Source organism: Lathyrus oleraceus, chromosome 3 (genome assembly GCF_024323335.1).
Source record: "Lathyrus oleraceus cultivar Zhongwan6 chromosome 3, CAAS_Psat_ZW6_1.0, whole genome shotgun sequence".
Classification (NCBI taxonomy): Eukaryota; Viridiplantae; Streptophyta; class Magnoliopsida; order Fabales; family Fabaceae; genus Lathyrus; species Lathyrus oleraceus.
The window spans coordinates 125,167,339-125,185,998 of record NC_066581.1 but is presented as its reverse complement, the minus strand read 5'-3'; positions in this window follow the sequence as shown (position 1 = coordinate 125,185,998).

Below are 18,660 nucleotides of genomic sequence, written 5' to 3'. Positions count from 1 at the left end.
AGTAGATATGCAATTAAGGGTGTCACACAATCACTTCACACCATTCACCAAAATAACTGTCATGCTCTTTTATTAATTCAAAACATAAGCATTTGCATAATACGCAGCGGATAGAAATCTCATCAATCATTGTAAAACATGTAACACATTACATGTAAAATGGTTCAACAACCAACAATAAGACAATTAAAAACATCCCATCCCGATGTTACATCTACCAGAGCATGACCCACTAAGGAACTACACTAGACTTCAAGCACTAGCTCCTACTCAATCACTGCTCGTTACCTGAAAAATAGTTGTAAGGGTGAGTTCCTCAATCAATATAATAAGCATTATAAAATATCATGAAATGCTAAGTAATTTAACACATATCATCACCCTAATCAGATCACACATATTCAGCAACGACAATACCAACTCATAATCATCATCATCATCATACTCAAACTCAACACAACCATAAAACATACGTATAATATTGGAATACATCCATTCATACTATACGCCATACATACATGCATATATTATGCAATGAGACTTCATGCATGCGGTACCGACTATTCGTGAACATATAGTTCAACCTCACCGATCAAATCCAGATACGGCTACCAAGCTCACTAGTCCCACTCATTTGAGACCTAGTGACTCACTCACTAATTCCTCACCATGGGAATTAGCTACCACCCCAAGGGCTATGATATGCACGCTAATCACCTAGCATGCAAACATCAACAACGATCCACAATACTAACTCACTAATTCCTCACCATGGGAATTAGCTACCACCATAAAGGCCACAATATGGAAGCTAAATCACTTAGTCATGCAAACATCAACAATCATCCACAATGGACATATGCTCACACTCTAAGCCATAAACAGTCCATTCATAATTTCAGGCATGATAGATACATTCACAACATTATGCATATCATTATACATCATCAACATATTCACCACATAATCATATCGTGTCATACCACATAATCAATCACAGCATTAGCACACTCTACTAATACCTATACTACTCAAAACAACGGGAATTGATCCCTACTCTATCATACATCAGCTAATTTACATTACTCAGCTGAACAACCAAAAACTGCACGACAACAGCACAGAAAAATCACAATCCTGCCCATACGCGTATTGCCTAGTCCCATACGCGTATGGCCCAATTCTCAGCCAATTCCATACGCGTACCACCTATCTCATACGCGTATGCTACGCGTACCACTTCCCCATACGCGTACCAACAGAGACCAAACCACGTTCAAAACATCATCTTCCTCATCCATACGCGTAATGCCTAGTGCCATACGCGTACCAGACCATCTCATATGCGTATTGCCTAGTGCCATACGCGTATGACCAGAAACCAGATTTCCAGATCTGCAATGGTTTTCTCTACTACGAGATCTCCCAATTCCAACCTCCCACAATCCAATTTTTCACATTAATCGTTCATATCATCTAACACGAATCATACCTTATTCGATTTCACAATTGCTAACATTATTACATCTAATTCCTACGAATTTCTCCAATTAAACCCATATTTCGTTCATCCAATATTTTCACAAATTTCAGCATGCATCATTCTAATCAGGGACAAATCAACGGTTTATCACTACCCAGTACATGTTATCCCATAATACCCATTAATCGACGATAAACCCCCCTTACCTGAGTTAATCCGGCAAATCCTGCAGCTTCAAGCTCTTCCTCTCTCCAACCCTTGTTCTCTGGTTCTCTTTGCCCTTTTTCCACTTTTCTGCCCCTTTTTCCTTTTCACGTGAAAAATAAACCTTTTTACTAAATGGGACCTTTTCTAAATTCCAACTTTTATTCCAATAAAATAATAATCCAATAATAATAATTCCAATTATTTAATTAAATTAATAAATATATTATTAACTTAAATTAAATAATTATATTGTTTTATCGGGGTGTTACAACTCTCCCCCACTAAAAGAGTTTTCGTCCTCGAAAACATACCTCAAGCGAATAACTCCGGATACGACTCCTTCATCTGGCTCTCAAGTTCCCAAGTCACATTGCCACCTGCTGGTCCTCCCCAAGCTACTTTTACCAAGGCAATCTCTTTACCCCGCAACTGCTTCAACTCTCGATCCTCGATCCTCATAGGTGATGTTTCAACAGTCAGGTTATCTCTCACCTGGACATCATCTACTTGGACCACATGCGACGGATCATGAATGTACCTCCTCAACTGAGACACATGAAAAACCTCATGCAAATTCGCAAGTGACGGCGGTAAAGCGATACGATAGGCTACCTCTCCTATCCTCTCCAAAATCTGATAAGGACCAATAAATCGAGGTGTCAACTTCTTCGACTTCAAAGCTCGACCAACCCCCGTTATCGGAGTAACACGAAGAAACACATGATCTCCCTCTTGAAACTCAAGTGACTTCCTCCTCTTGTCGTGATAACTCTTCTGACGACTCTGAGCAATCCTCATCTTCTCCTGAATCATCTTAATCTTTTCCGTAGTTTGTTGAACAATCTCCGGTCCAATCACAACACTCTCGCCAGACTCATACCAACATAAAGGTGTCCGACATCTCCTACCATACAAAGCTTCAAACGGCGCCATACCAATGCTCGAATGAAAACTATTGTTGTAGGTAAACTCAATCAAAGGTAAATAACAATCCCAAGCACCTCCCTTTTCCAAAACACAAGCTCTCAAAAGATCCTCCAGTGACTGAATCGTCCTCTCAGTCTGACCATCAGTCTGCGGATGATATGCAGAACTCAATCTCAACTTGGTTCCCAAAGCCCTCTGCAAACCTTCCCAGAACTTCGATGTAAATCTAGGATCTCTGTCCGAAACAATACTCGACGGAATACCATGCAAACTTACAATCTTCTCAATATACAACTCAGCTAATCTCTCTAACGGATAATCCATTCTGATCGGAATGAAATGAGCCGATTTTGTCAATCTGTCAACAATCACCCAAATAGCTTCAAAATTCTTAATTGTCCTCGGTAAACCAGAAACAAAATCCATACTGATACTATCCCACTTCCACTCTGGAATAGCCAACGGTCGCATTAGCCCAGACGGCTTTTGATGCTCAATCTTTGACTTCTGACAAGTCAAACAAGAATAAACAAAACTCGCAATTTCTCTTTTCATTCCCGGCCACCAAAATAACTTTTTCAAATCATGATACATCTTCGTAGCCCCAGGATGAATACTCAGGCCACTACGATGTCCTTCCTCAAGAATACTCTTCTTAAGCTCGGTAACATCCGGAATACACACCCGATTACCAAATTTCAAAACACCATTCTCATCAACTCTGAATTCACCACCTTGACCTTGGTTCACTAGAGTCAACTTATCAACCAAAAGCACATCGGATTTCTGACCCTCTCTAATCTCATCCAGAATACCACTCGTTAACTTTAACATTCCCAATTTAACACTATTGTGAGTACTCTCACACACCAAACTCAAGTCTCTGAACTGCTCAATTAAATCCAATTCTTTAACCATTAACATAGACATATGTAATGATTTCCGACTCAATGCATCAGCCACTACGTTTGCTTTACCCGGATGGTAATTCAAACCAAAGTCATAATCCTTCAGAAACTCTAACCATCTCCTCTGTCTCATATTCAGCTCTTTCTGATCAAACAAATACTTTAAACTTTTATGGTCACTGAAAACCTCAAATCTTGACCCGTACAAGTAATGCCTCCATAACTTCAGAACAAATACCACAGCTGCCAACTCTAAATCGTGTGTCGGATAGTTCCTCTCATGAACCTTCAGTTGTCTCGAAGCATAAGCTACAACCTGCTTATTCTGCATCAACACACCACCCAAACCCAACAATGAAGCATCACAGTAAACCTCAAATGGTTCCGACGAACTCGGTAATATCAGAATAGGAGCAGTAGTTAACCTTCTCTTTAACTCTTGGAAACCTTCTTCATATTTTGAGTCCCAAACAAACGCTTGCCCCTTTCTAGTCAACATCGTCAATGGTAACGCCAACTTAGAAAATCCCTTAATGAATTTCCTATAATAACCTGCAAGTCCAAGAAAACTCCTTATCTCAGAAACTGACTTCGGAGCTTCCCACTTAGATACCGCTTCTATCTTAGAAGGATCAACAGCAACACCACCTCTTGAAATCACATGACCAAGAAAACTAACCTCTTCTAACCAAAATTCACACTTAGACAGTTTAGCAAATAACTTCTTTTCTCGTAGAACTCTTAAAACCATTCTCAAATGCTCAGCATGCTCTTCTTCAGATTTCGAATACACCAAAATATCATCAATAAACACCACAACAAACTGATCTAGGTACGGATGGAAAATCCTATTCATATACTCCATAAACACTCCAGGCGCATTAGTCACACCAAAAGGCATTACAGAATACTCATAATGTCCATACCTTGTTCTGAAAGCAGTCTTCTGAATATCCTCAGTTTTCACACGTATCTGATGATAACCCGATCTCAAATCTATTTTGCTGAACACACTCGCGCCAACCAACTGATCCATCAAATCATCAATCCTCGGCAAAGGATACCGATTCTTGATCGTCACTTTATTCAGTTGCCTGTAGTCCACACACAACCTCATAGTACCTTCTTTCTTTTTAACCAATAACACTGGTGCACCCCATGGCGACACACTCGGACGAATAAATTTCTTATCCAACAGATCTTCCAGCTGACTCTTCAATTCAGTTAACTCAATAGCAGACATACAGTACGGAGCCATCGATATCGGCCTAGTACCAGGTACCAAATCAATCGAGAACTCAACTTCACGTTCTGGCGGTAATTCATTCACTTCTTCAGGAAACACATCAGGAAAATCACACACCACGGCTAGATCGCAAATCACCAGTTTATCTTTAGCCTCCAAGGTCGCTAACAGCATAAACAACTCTGCCCCATCTGCTACTTCCTCATTCACCTGCCTTGCTGATAGAAACAAACTCTTTCCTTCCTCAATCTCAGGAAAGATCACCGTCTTATCAAAACAGTTGATATAAACTCGGTTAAACACCAACCAGTTCATACCCAGGATAACATCAACCTGCACTAGTGGAAGACACACGAGGTCCATCCCAAAGTCTCTACCAAAAATACTCAAAGGACAATTCAAACAGACTGAAGTAGTAGTCACTGAACCCTTCGCAGGAGTATCAATCACCATACTACCATGCATCTCAGATATCTCTAACTTAAGTTTCACAGCACAATCCAAAGATATAAAGGAATGAGTCGCACCTGTGTCAATAATAGCTACAAGAGGAAAGCCATTAATATAACACGTACCTCGGATCAAACGATCATCTGCAGAAGTCTCAGAACCCGATAAAGCAAAGACCTTGCCTCCTGACTGGTTCTCTCTCTTCGGTTTAGGACACTGTGGACTGATATGACCCACCTCTCCACAGTTGAAACAAGTCACAGTCTTCAACCGGCACTCTGCGGCCAAGTGACCACCCTTGCCACACTTAAAACACTTCTTCTCATTACTGGTACACTCATGGACACAATGTCCAGCCTGACCACATCTGTAACACTTAGCAGGGGCACTAGAGTCTCCCCCACTAGGCCTCTTCATCCCACTCTGTCTCTGAAAACCTTTGCCAGCTGCATACGGTTTTCCACGATCATTCTGATTCTTGCCTTTCCTATCAACCCTCTGCTGATAGCTCTCCGCTCTGGCCTTGGTATCCTGTTCAAAAATCCTGCAACAGTCAACCAAATCAGAAAACACTCTGATCCGCTGATATCCAATAGCCTGCTTGATCTCGGGACGTAACCCGTTCTCAAACTTCACACACTTTGAAAATTCCCCAGTAGCCTCATTATAGGGAGTGTAATACTTCGACAGCTCTGTGAACTTAGCAGCATACTCAGTAACAGACCGGTTGCCCTGCTTCAATTCTAAGAACTCTATCTCTTTCTTTCCTCTGACATCCTCTGGAAAGTACTTCCTCAGGAATCTCTCTCTGAACACAGCCCAAGTGATCTCAGCATTCCCAGCAGATTCCAACTCAGTGCGGGTAGCAACCCACCAATCATCTGCTTCCTCTGACAGCATATGCGTACCGAACCTGACCTTCTGGTTATCGGCACACTCAGTCACTCGGAAGATCCTCTCAATCTCCTTCAACCACTTCTGAGCACCATCTGGATCGTATGCTCCCTTAAACATTGGAGGATTGTTCTTCTGGAACTCACTCAGTTGACGAGCAGCTCCCATTCCCACAACATTCGGATTCCCTCCAAGTACTCCAGCTAGCATACCCAGAGCCTCAGCAATCGCAGCATCGTCTCTACCTCTTCCAGCCATCTCTATTCTGAAAACCCAACAAGCTAAACAATAAGTACTGATAGGGTTACACAACACCTATCCCGTACAGGGGAAACAGAATAATTACGACTCGACTCGATCGACTATGCTCTGATACCACTAATGTAACACCCTTCTAAAATACCCCAAATATTTAATTAAAACAACAATTATATATATATATATATATATATATATATATATATATATATATATATAATATATATATATATATATATATATATATATATATCAGAGTAGATATGCAATTAAGGGTGTCACACAATCACTTCACACCATTCACCAAAATAACTGTCATGCTCTTTTATTAATTCAAAACATAAGCATTTGCATAATACGCAGCGGATAGAAATCTCATCAATCATTGTAAAACATGTAACACATTACATGTAAAATGGTTCAACAACCAACAATAAGACAATTAAAAACATCCCATCCCGATGTTACATCTACCAGAGCATGACCCACTAAGGAACTACACTAGACTTCAAGCACTAGCTCCTACTCAATCACTGCTCGTTACCTGAAAAATAGTTGTAAGGGTGAGTTCCTCAATCAATATAATAAGCATTATAAAATATCATGAAATGCTAAGTAATTTAACACATATCATCACCCTAATCAGATCACACATATTCAGCAACGACAATATCAACTCATAATCATCATCATCATCATACTCAAACTCAACACAACCATAAAACATACGTATAATATTGGAATACATCCATTCATACTATACGCCATACATACATGCATATATTATGCAATGAGACTTCATGCATGCGGTACCGACTATTCGTGAACATATAGTTCAACCTCACCGATCAAATCCAGATACGGCTACCAAGCTCACTAGTCCCACTCATTTGAGACCTAGTGACTCACTCACTAATTCCTCACCATGGGAATTAGCTACCACCCCAAGGGCTATGATATGCACGCTAATCACCTAGCATGCAAACATCAACAACGATCCACAATACTAACTCACTAATTCCTCACCATGGGAATTAGCTACCACCATAAAGGCCACAATATGCAAGCTAAATCACTTAGTCATGCAAACATCAACAATCATCCACAATGGACATATGCTCACACTCTAAGCCATAAACAGTCCATTCATAATTTCAGGCATGATAGATACATTCACAACATTATGCATATCATTATACATCATCAACATATTCACCACATAATCATATCGTGTCATACCACATAATCAATCACAGCATTAGCACACTCTACTAATACCTATACTACTCAAAACAACGGGAATTGATCCCTACTCTATCATACATCAGCTAATTACATTACTCAGCTGAACAACCAAAAACTGCACGACAACAGCACAGAAAAATCACAATCCTGCCCATACGCGTATTGCCTAGTCCCATACGCGTATGGCCCAATTCTCAGCCAATTCCATACGCGTACCACCTATCTCATACGCGTATGCTACGCGTACCACTTTCCCATACGCGTACCAACAGAGACCAAACCACGTTCAAAACATCATCTTCCTCATCCATACGCGTAATGCCTAGTGCCGTACGCGTACTAGACCATCTCATACGCGTATTGCCTAGTGCCATACGCGTATGACCAGAAACCAGATTTCCAGATCTGCAATGGTTTTCTCTGCTACGAGATCTCCCAATTCCAACCTCCCACAATCCAATTTTTCACATTAATCGTTCATATCATCTAACACGAATCATATCTTATTCGATTTCACAATTGCTAACATTATTACATCTAATTCCTACGAATTTCTCCAATTAAACCCATATTTCGTTCATCCAATATTTTCACAAATTTCAGCATGCATCATTCTAATCAGGGACAAATCAACGGTTTATCACTACCCAGTACATGTTATCCCATAATACCCATTAATCGACGATAAACCCCCCTTACCTGAGTTAATCCGGCAAATCCTGCAGCTTCAAGCTCTTCCTCTCTCCAACCCTTGTTCTTTGGTTCTCTTTGCCCTTTTTCCACTTTTCTGCCCCTTTTTCCTTTTCACGTGAAAAATAAACCTTTTTACTAAATGGGACCTTTTCTAAATTCCAACTTTTATTCCAATAAAATAATAATCCAATAATAATAATTCCAATTATTTAATTAAATTAATAAATATATTATTAACTTAAATTAAATAATTATATTGTTTTATCGGGGTGTTACAACTCTCCCCCACTAAAAGAGTTTTCGTCCTCGAAAACATACCTCAAGCGAATAACTCCGGATACGACTCCTTCATCTGGCTCTCAAGTTCCCAAGTCACATTGCCACCTGCTGGTCCTCCCCAAGCTACTTTTACCAAGGCAATCTCTTTACCCCGCAACTGCTTCAACTCTCGATCCTCGATCCTCATAGGTGATGTTTCAACAGTCAGGTTATCTCTCACCTGGACATCATCTACTTGGACCACATGCGACGGATCATGAATGTACCTCCTCAACTGAGACACATGAAAAACCTCATGCAAATTCGCAAGTGACGGCGGTAAAGCGATACGATAGGCTACCTCTCCTATCCTCTCCAAAATCTGATAAGGACCAATAAATCGAGGTGTCAACTTCTTCGACTTCAAAGCTCGACCAACCCCCGTTATCGGAGTAACACGAAGAAACACATGATCTCCCTCTTGAAACTCAAGTGACTTCCTCCTCTTGTCGTGATAACTCTTCTGACGACTCTGAGCAATCCTCATCTTCTCCTGAATCATCTTAATCTTTTCCGTAGTTTGTTGAACAATCTCCGGTCCAATCACAACACTCTCGCCAGACTCATACCAACATAAAGGTGTCCGACATCTCCTACCATACAAAGCTTCAAACGGTGCCATACCAATGCTCGAATGAAAACTATTGTTGTAGGTAAACTCAATCAAAGGTAAATAACAATCCCAAGCACCTCCCTTTTCCAAAACACAAGCTCTCAAAAGATCCTCCAGTGACTGAATCGTCCTCTCAGTCTGACCATCAGTCTGCGGATGATATGCAGAACTCAATCTCAACTTGGTTCCCAAAGCCCTCTGCAAACCTTCCCAGAACTTCGATGTAAATCTAGGATCTCTGTCCGAAACAATACTCGACGGAATACCATGCAAACTTACAATCTTCTCAATATACAACTCAGCTAATCTCTCTAACGGATAATCCATTCTGATCGGAATGAAATGAGCCGATTTTGTCAATCTGTCAACAATCACCCAAATAGCTTCAAAATTCTTAATTGTCCTCGGTAAACCAGAAACAAAATCCATACTGATACTATCCCACTTCCACTCTGGAATAGCCAACGGTCGCATTAGCCCAGACGGCTTTTGATGCTCAATCTTTGACTTCTGACAAGTCAAACAAGAATAAACAAAACTCGCAATTTCTCTTTTCATTCCCGGCCACCAAAATAACTTTTTCAAATCATGATACATCTTCGTAGCCCCAGGATGAATACTCAGGCCACTACGATGTCCTTCCTCAAGAATACTCTTCTTAAGCTCGGTAACATCCGGAATACACACCCGATTACCAAATTTCAAAACACCATTCTCATCAACTCTGAATTCACCACCTTGACCTTGGTTCACTAGAGTCAACTTATCAACCAAAAGCACATCGGATTTCTGACCCTCTCTAATCTCATCCAGAATACCACTCGTTAACTTTAACATTCCCAATTTAACACTATTGTGAGTACTCTCACACACCAAACTCAAGTCTCTGAACTGCTCAATTAAATCCAATTCTTTAACCATTAACATAGACATATGTAATGATTTCCGACTCAATGCATCAGCCACTACGTTTGCTTTACCCGGATGGTAATTCAAACCAAAGTCATAATCCTTCAGAAACTCTAACCATCTCCTCTGTCTCATATTCAGCTCTTTCTGATCAAACAAATACTTTAAACTTTTATGGTCACTGAAAACCTCAAATCTTGACCCGTACAAGTAATGCCTCCATAACTTCAGAACAAATACCACAGCTGCCAACTCTAAATCGTGTGTCGGATAGTTCCTCTCATGAACCTTCAGTTGTCTCGAAGCATAAGCTACAACCTGCTTATTCTGCATCAACACACCACCCAAACCCAACAATGAAGCATCACAGTAAACCTCAAATGGTTCCGACGAACTCGGTAATATCAGAATAGGAGCAGTAGTTAACCTTCTCTTTAACTCTTGGAAACCTTCTTCATATTTTGAGTCCCAAACAAACGCTTGCCCCTTTCTAGTCAACATCGTCAATGGTAACGCCAACTTAGAAAATCCCTTAATGAATTTCCTATAATAACCTGCAAGTCCAAGAAAACTCCTTATCTCAGAAACTGACTTCGGAGCTTCCCACTTAGATACCGCTTCTATCTTAGAAGGATCAACAGCAACACCACCTCTTGAAATCACATGACCAAGAAAACTAACCTCTTCTAACCAAAATTCACACTTAGACAGTTTAGCAAATAACTTCTTTTCTCGTAGAACTCTTAAAACCATTCTCAAATGCTCAGCATGCTCTTCTTCAGATTTCGAATACACCAAAATATCATCAATAAACACCACAACAAACTGATCTAGGTACGGATGGAAAATCCTATTCATATACTCCATAAACACTCCAGGCGCATTAGTCACACCAAAAGGCATTACAGAATACTCATAATGTCCATACCTTGTTCTGAAAGCAGTCTTCTGAATATCCTCAGTTTTCACACGTATCTGATGATAACCCGATCTCAAATCTATTTTGCTGAACACACTCGCGCCAACCAACTGATCCATCAAATCATCAATCCTCGGCAAAGGATACCGATTCTTGATCGTCACTTTATTCAGTTGCCTGTAGTCCACACACAACCTCATAGTACCTTCTTTCTTTTTAACCAATAACACTGGTGCACCCCATGGCGACACACTCGGACGAATAAATTTCTTATCCAACAGATCTTCCAGCTGACTCTTCAATTCAGTTAACTCAATAGCAGACATACAGTACGGAGCCATCGATATCGGCCTAGTACCAGGTACCAAATCAATCGAGAACTCAACTTCACGTTCTGGCGGTAATTCATTCACTTCTTCAGGAAACACATCAGGAAAATCACACACCACGGCTAGATCGCAAATCACCAGTTTATCTTTAGCCTCCAAGGTCGCTAACAGCATAAACAACTCTGCCCCATCTGCTACTTCCTCATTCACCTGCCTTGCTGATAGAAACAAACTCTTTCCTTCCTCAATCTCAGGAAAGATCACCGTCTTATCAAAACAGTTGATATAAACTCGGTTAAACACCAACCAGTTCATACCCAGGATAACATCAACCTGCACTAGTGGAAGACACACGAGGTCCATCCCAAAGTCTCTACCAAAAATACTCAAAGGACAATTCAAACAGACTGAAGTAGTAGTCACTGAACCCTTCGCAGGAGTATCAATCACCATACTACCATGCATCTCAGATATCTCTAACTTAAGTTTCACAGCACAATCCAAAGATATAAAGGAATGAGTCGCACCTGTGTCAATAATAGCTACAAGAGGAAAGCCATTAATATAACACGTACCTCGGATCAAACGATCATCTGCAGAAGTCTCAGAACCCGATAAAGCAAAGACCTTGCCTCCTGACTGGTTCTCTCTCTTCGGTTTAGGACACTGTGGACTGATATGACCCACCTCTCCACAGTTGAAACAAGTCACAGTCTTCAACCGGCACTCTGCGGCCAAGTGACCACCCTTGCCACACTTAAAACACTTCTTCTCATTACTGGTACACTCATGGACACGATGTCCAGCCTGACCACATCTGTAACACTTAGCAGGGGCACTAGAGTCTCCCCCACTAGGCCTCTTCATCCCACTCTGTCTCTGAAAACCTTTGCCAGCTGCATACGGTTTTCCACGATCATTCTGATTCTTGCCTTTCCTATCAACCCTCTGCTGATAGCTCTCCGCTCTGGCCTTGGTATCCTGTTCAAAAATCCTGCAACAGTCAACCAAATCAGAAAACACTCTGATCCGCTGATATCCAATAGCCTGCTTGATCTCGGGACGTAACCCGTTCTCAAACTTCACACACTTTGAAAATTCCCCAGTAGCCTCATTATAGGGAGTGTAATACTTCGACAGCTCTGTGAACTTAGCAGCATACTCAGTAACAGACCGGTTGCCCTGCTTCAATTCTAAGAACTCTATCTCTTTCTTTCCTCTGACATCCTCTGGAAAGTACTTCCTCAGGAATCTCTCTCTGAACACAGCCCAAGTGATCTCAGCATTCCCAGCAGATTCCAACTCAGTGCGGGTAGCAACCCACCAATCATCTGCTTCCTCTGACAGCATATGCGTACCGAACCTGACCTTCTGGTTATCGGCACACTCAGTCACTCGGAAGATCCTCTCAATCTCCTTCAACCACTTCTGAGCACCATCTGGATCGTATGCTCCCTTAAACATTGGAGGATTGTTCTTCTGGAACTCACTCAGTTGACGAGCAGCTCCCATTCCCACAACATTCGGATTCCCTCCAAGTACTCCAGCTAGCATACCCAGAGCCTCAGCAATCGCAGCATCGTCTCTACCTCTTCCAGCCATCTCTATTTTGAAAACCCAACAAGCTAAACAATAAGTACTGATAGGGTTACACAACACCTATCCCGTACAGGGGAAACAGAATAATTACGACTCGACTCGATCGACTATGCTCTGATACCACTAATGTAACACCCTTCTAAAATACCCCAAATATTTAATTAAAACAACAATTATATATATATATATATATATATATATATATATATATATATATATATATATATATATATATATATATATCAGAGTAGATATGCAATTAAGGGTGTCACACAATCACTTCACACCATTCACCAAAATAACTGTCATGCTCTTTTATTAATTCAAAACATAAGCATTTGCATAATACGCAGCGGATAGAAATCTCATCAATCATTGTAAAACATGTAACACATTACATGTAAAATGGTTCAACAACCAACAATAAGACAATTAAAAACATCCCATCCCGATGTTACATCTACCAGAGCATGACCCACTAAGGAACTACACTAGACTTCAAGCACTAGCTCCTACTCAATCACTGCTCGTTACCTGAAAAATAGTTGTAAGGGTGAGTTCCTCAATCAATATAATAAGCATTATAAAATATCATGAAATGCTAAGTAATTTAACACATATCATCACCCTAATCAGATCACACATATTCAGCAACGACAATATCAACTCATAATCATCATCATCATCATACTCAAACTCAACACAACCATAAAACATACGTATAATATTGGAATACATCCATTCATACTATACGCCATACATACATGCATATATTATGCAATGAGACTTCATGCATGCGGTACCGACTATTCGTGAACATATAGTTCAACCTCACCGATCAAATCCAGATACGGCTACCAAGCTCACTAGTCCCACTCATTTGAGACCTAGTGACTCACTCACTAATTCCTCACCATGGGAATTAGCTACCACCCCAAGGGCTATGATATGCACGCTAATCACCTAGCATGCAAACATCAACAACGATCCACAATACTAACTCACTAATTCCTCACCATGGGAATTAGCTACCACCATAAAGGCCACAATATGCAAGCTAAATCACTTAGTCATGCAAACATCAACAATCATCCACAATGGACATATGCTCACACTCTAAGCCATAAACAGTCCATTCATAATTTCAGGCATGATAGATACATTCACAACATTATGCATATCATTATACATCATCAACATATTCACCACATAATCATATCGTGTCATACCACATAATCAATCACAGCATTAGCACACTCTACTAATACCTATACTACTCAAAACAACGGGAATTGATCCCTACTCTATCATACATCAGCTAATTTACATTACTCAGCTGAACAACCAAAAACTGCACGACAACAGCACAGAAAAATCACAATCCTGCCCATACGCGTATTGCCTAGTCCCATACGCGTATGGCCCAATTCTCAGCCAATTCCATACGCGTACCACCTATCTCATACGCGTATGCTACGCGTACCACTTTCCCATACGCGTACCAACAGAGACCAAACCACGTTCAAAACATCATCTTCCTCATCCATACGCGTAATGCCTAGTGCCGTACGCGTACTAGACCATCTCATACGCGTATTGCCTAGTGCCATACGCGTATGACCAGAAACCAGATTTCCAGATCTGCAATGGTTTTCTCTGCTACGAGATCTCCCAATTCCAACCTCCCACAATCCAATTTTTCACATTAATCGTTCATATCATCTAACACGAATCATATCTTATTCGATTTCACAATTGCTAACATTATTACATCTAATTCCTACGAATTTCTCCAATTAAACCCATATTTCGTTCATCCAATATTTTCACAAATTTCAGCATGCATCATTCTAATCAGGGACAAATCAACGGTTTATCACTACCCAGTACATGTTATCCCATAATACCCATTAATCGACGATAAACCCCCCTTACCTGAGTTAATCCGGCAAATCCTGCAGCTTCAAGCTCTTCCTCTCTCCAACCCTTGTTCTTTGGTTCTCTTTGCCCTTTTTCCACTTTTCTGCCCCTTTTTCCTTTTCACGTGAAAAATAAACCTTTTTACTAAATGGGACCTTTTCTAAATTCCAACTTTTATTCCAATAAAATAATAATCCAATAATAATAATTCCAATTATTTAATTAAATTAATAAATATATTATTAACTTAAATTAAATAATTATATTGTTTTATCGGGGTGTTACAGTTTCGATCCTAGCAACAGGTGCAAAAACTTAATGCAAGTCGATTCCTTCTTTCTGAAGAAATCCTTTTTCCACAAGTCTCGCCTTGTATCGAGTCACTTCTCCTTTGGGATTCAACTTCACTTTTTATACCCATTTCATATCGATTACCTTCTTGTCTTAGGAAAATTCGACAAGTGACCAGGTGTTGTTGACTTTGATTGACTTCAGCTCTTCGTCCATTACTTTCATCCACTTCGAATCTTTCAATGCCTCGGTTGCATTGACTGGTTCGACATCTGTATAGAAAGCATAGTGTACCATATCACCTTCTTCATTGACCATATTATCTGATTTAATCACACATTCTTGAAACCTTCCAGGCATATGTCTTGTTCTTTGAGGTTTGCTTGAGCTTGGTTCACCTCTAACTTCTTTCTGTCGAACTTCTCTTTCGACTTCACTAGCTGGTTCATCACAAAAGATTCTCACTTAATCTTTCTTGACATTCTTAGGCCAATCCCACTCCTTAAGCTCATATATGATCGCGTTCCTTCTAATCACCACTTTCTTATTCACTGGGTCGAACAACTTGTATCCTCCAGTCGAATGATATCCTATCAAGATCATCTGACTCGACTTGTCATCAAGTTTTTTTCTAAACTGATCTGGCACATGTCTATGTGCTATAGATCCAAACACCTTCAGATGAATCAAGCTAGACTTGACACCAGACCAACATTCTTCTGGTGTGATTCCTTCTAGCTTCTTTGTCAGACATTTATTCAGGATATATGTCGTAGTCGACACAACATTTCCCCATAATTATTTGGGTAAATGCTTACCTTTCAACATACTTCTAACCATGTTCATGATGGTTTTATTCAGGATATATGTTAAAATTTTCAAACTTCCACCTCAAAATTCATCATGATACAAGCTTCAAATGGAAAATTGTTTAACATAAGAGTTGTTCCTCTTGATCTAACCTTTCCAAAAAAAACAATTTGATCCATTTTGGACAAGGTTTGAGGGGTCTGCGCATGGCTTGAACATGATTGTATCAGTTGGCAAGAATTATTCTTCAAACATCAATACACTCTTAACTTGCAATCCAATTCTCATTCAGACTTGATCTCACTTGCATTTGGACCTAATTGAGTTGCTTCATGGGCCTGTGCATGCCCATGCAAGCGTGCACTTCACATTGCCAAATTTAGAAGCATTTTCAAGTGTGCAAATATCACTTACATTTGCTATAAATAGAGGTCCATTGCATCAGTTTTAGAGGACCTTGCGCGCCAGCTTTGCCTCCAACCTTTGAAACCCTCACCATTGAAAGGAAAACCTGATAAATTTCACTTGAAATTTGAGTTTGAATCTCACTGTTTGGGGATTCAAAAACTCCAGGATCAAGCACGAATTGAAGCAAGAGAGATCAAGTTTTGCACAACATTGAAGGTATTTTTCCAGATTTTTCTTCTCTTCGATTCTCTCTCAATTCTCATTAATTCTCTTGGATCGTTGGTTGTCTGAAGTCCTACCAATGTAGGTAAGAAGATTAAGTTGCTTTAAGGTCAAATCAAGCAACTCAGTTCATGTACCTCAAAATTCAACTTCATGTATCTTTCAATATACTTGGAGTTAGGTTGAATTGAGGTCAGATTCGTGATCTACGTCATTTTTTCTTTAAGATCATGTCCTTCTTTTTCATTTTTGTGATGGTGATGAGTGGACTAGTCCGGCCAAGATCGCCTGAGAAGACGACCGACGCTTTGCTCCGGCAATGAGGTGGCGTGGTCCAGAGCCACATGATCAGTTCAATTTGTTTTAATCTTGAGTGTTCCTTTTGATTACAAGTTGTGTGGCGCGATGACTCAAGTGTACCATGGAACGCGCATTTTCCACCACTTGATCTGCCATCTCAATTAATGAGGGAGATCAAGTGGTCCACGTTTTTTCTGATGATTTGATTTTCATTTTATTTCTTTTATTTTCATTAATTCATATTAAATTTAATATTGATCCAAAAAATATGAGAGTTTCACCAAAAAAATTTAAATAAAATCCTCTTTCATTTTCTGAATTAAAACTATTTTTTGGATCATTATTAATATTTTTCATGATTTAATTGATTTTGTGAATATTTTTAATTGTTTTAAAATGCTTTTACGTTTCCAAAAATTCTGAAAATTGTTCTCCAAGGTCCTTTGACCTTGTTTGACCTATGATAAATCTCATGGCCATTTCTTTGGTGTTATGATGAGGTTTTAGGAAATTGACCAACCATATTTAATTTAATGCATTATTTTTGTTATTTTTAATTGATTAAATGCCAAATTAATTGTGTAGAGCCATTTTAATTGACTTTGTGAGTTTGACTTGTGTTGTTGGGCCTTGGTCAAGGTTGATTTGACTTTGTTAGGTTAAGATCATTGGATTTAGGGGATTGATGGAATGTACATTCCATCTCCAAAAATGAATGAATGATCTTAACTTGGTAAAAGTCCTCCTTTGACCAATTTGTGTTGAATCAACTCCCCCTCCCTCTTCATCTCATTCCCCTTCTTTTACATTAATGTCATGGACCTATGATATCTCTATATCCTAAGGCTAGTTGATTGCAAAATCAACATAAGTATGGATGAGATTAGGTCCACCTCTTTGCATATTCTTTTTGTGTGTGGTATGTTTCATGAGCATAGTTAATCATACTATGTCTCTAACATGCATTAACACCAAAATTCTATAGCCCGGCCTCAAATAGTTGTGACTTCTACATAAGTCCAATTACGATTGCTTAACATAGCGCTAAATTTTGACACAAAAGGCATAGCATTCTAGTTAGTGAGATTGTAAGTCTCCCCTCTTTCATGGTATTGTGTGGAAAGTTGGCCTTTTTTCCTTCCTTTGGAAGATGTCTTCATTCAAGGATCCATGCTTATGATAAGTGGGTTGAGTTTTCTCCATAGAATGACTTAAACAAAGCAAAGCAAAAGCAATACTAACTTCTAATTCACTAACAAATAACATTTAATTTCAAGTCATTTAATTTTAATGCACTTAAATTTTTTAAGCTTTATTCATTTACCATTATCCATACCATTCAAGTTGTTTACTTTAATGTCATTTTCACTTTGTCCACTTGGACCATATTTTGTGATATTGTGGTTGTGTATATTGTGATTGTTTGTGTGGTCTTTTGACCTTAATGTAGATAATAAGAACAAAAACCCTAAAAAAATATGTTGTGTGGACTGTTGGTTTGATATGAGACAATTGGACTTAGAATTTAGGCAACTCTCCCTATGCAAAGGACTTGGTAAATGCCAACTTTCATGAAACCAAGTGCTTGTGAATTGAACTTCATTTGATACATCATTGAATCTCCATTTGAATTCATCAGTAACATGATCATTGTGAAGCTGTTATTTTGAATCTGTGACTTATGCCATCTTTTGAAGTCATCTGATACATG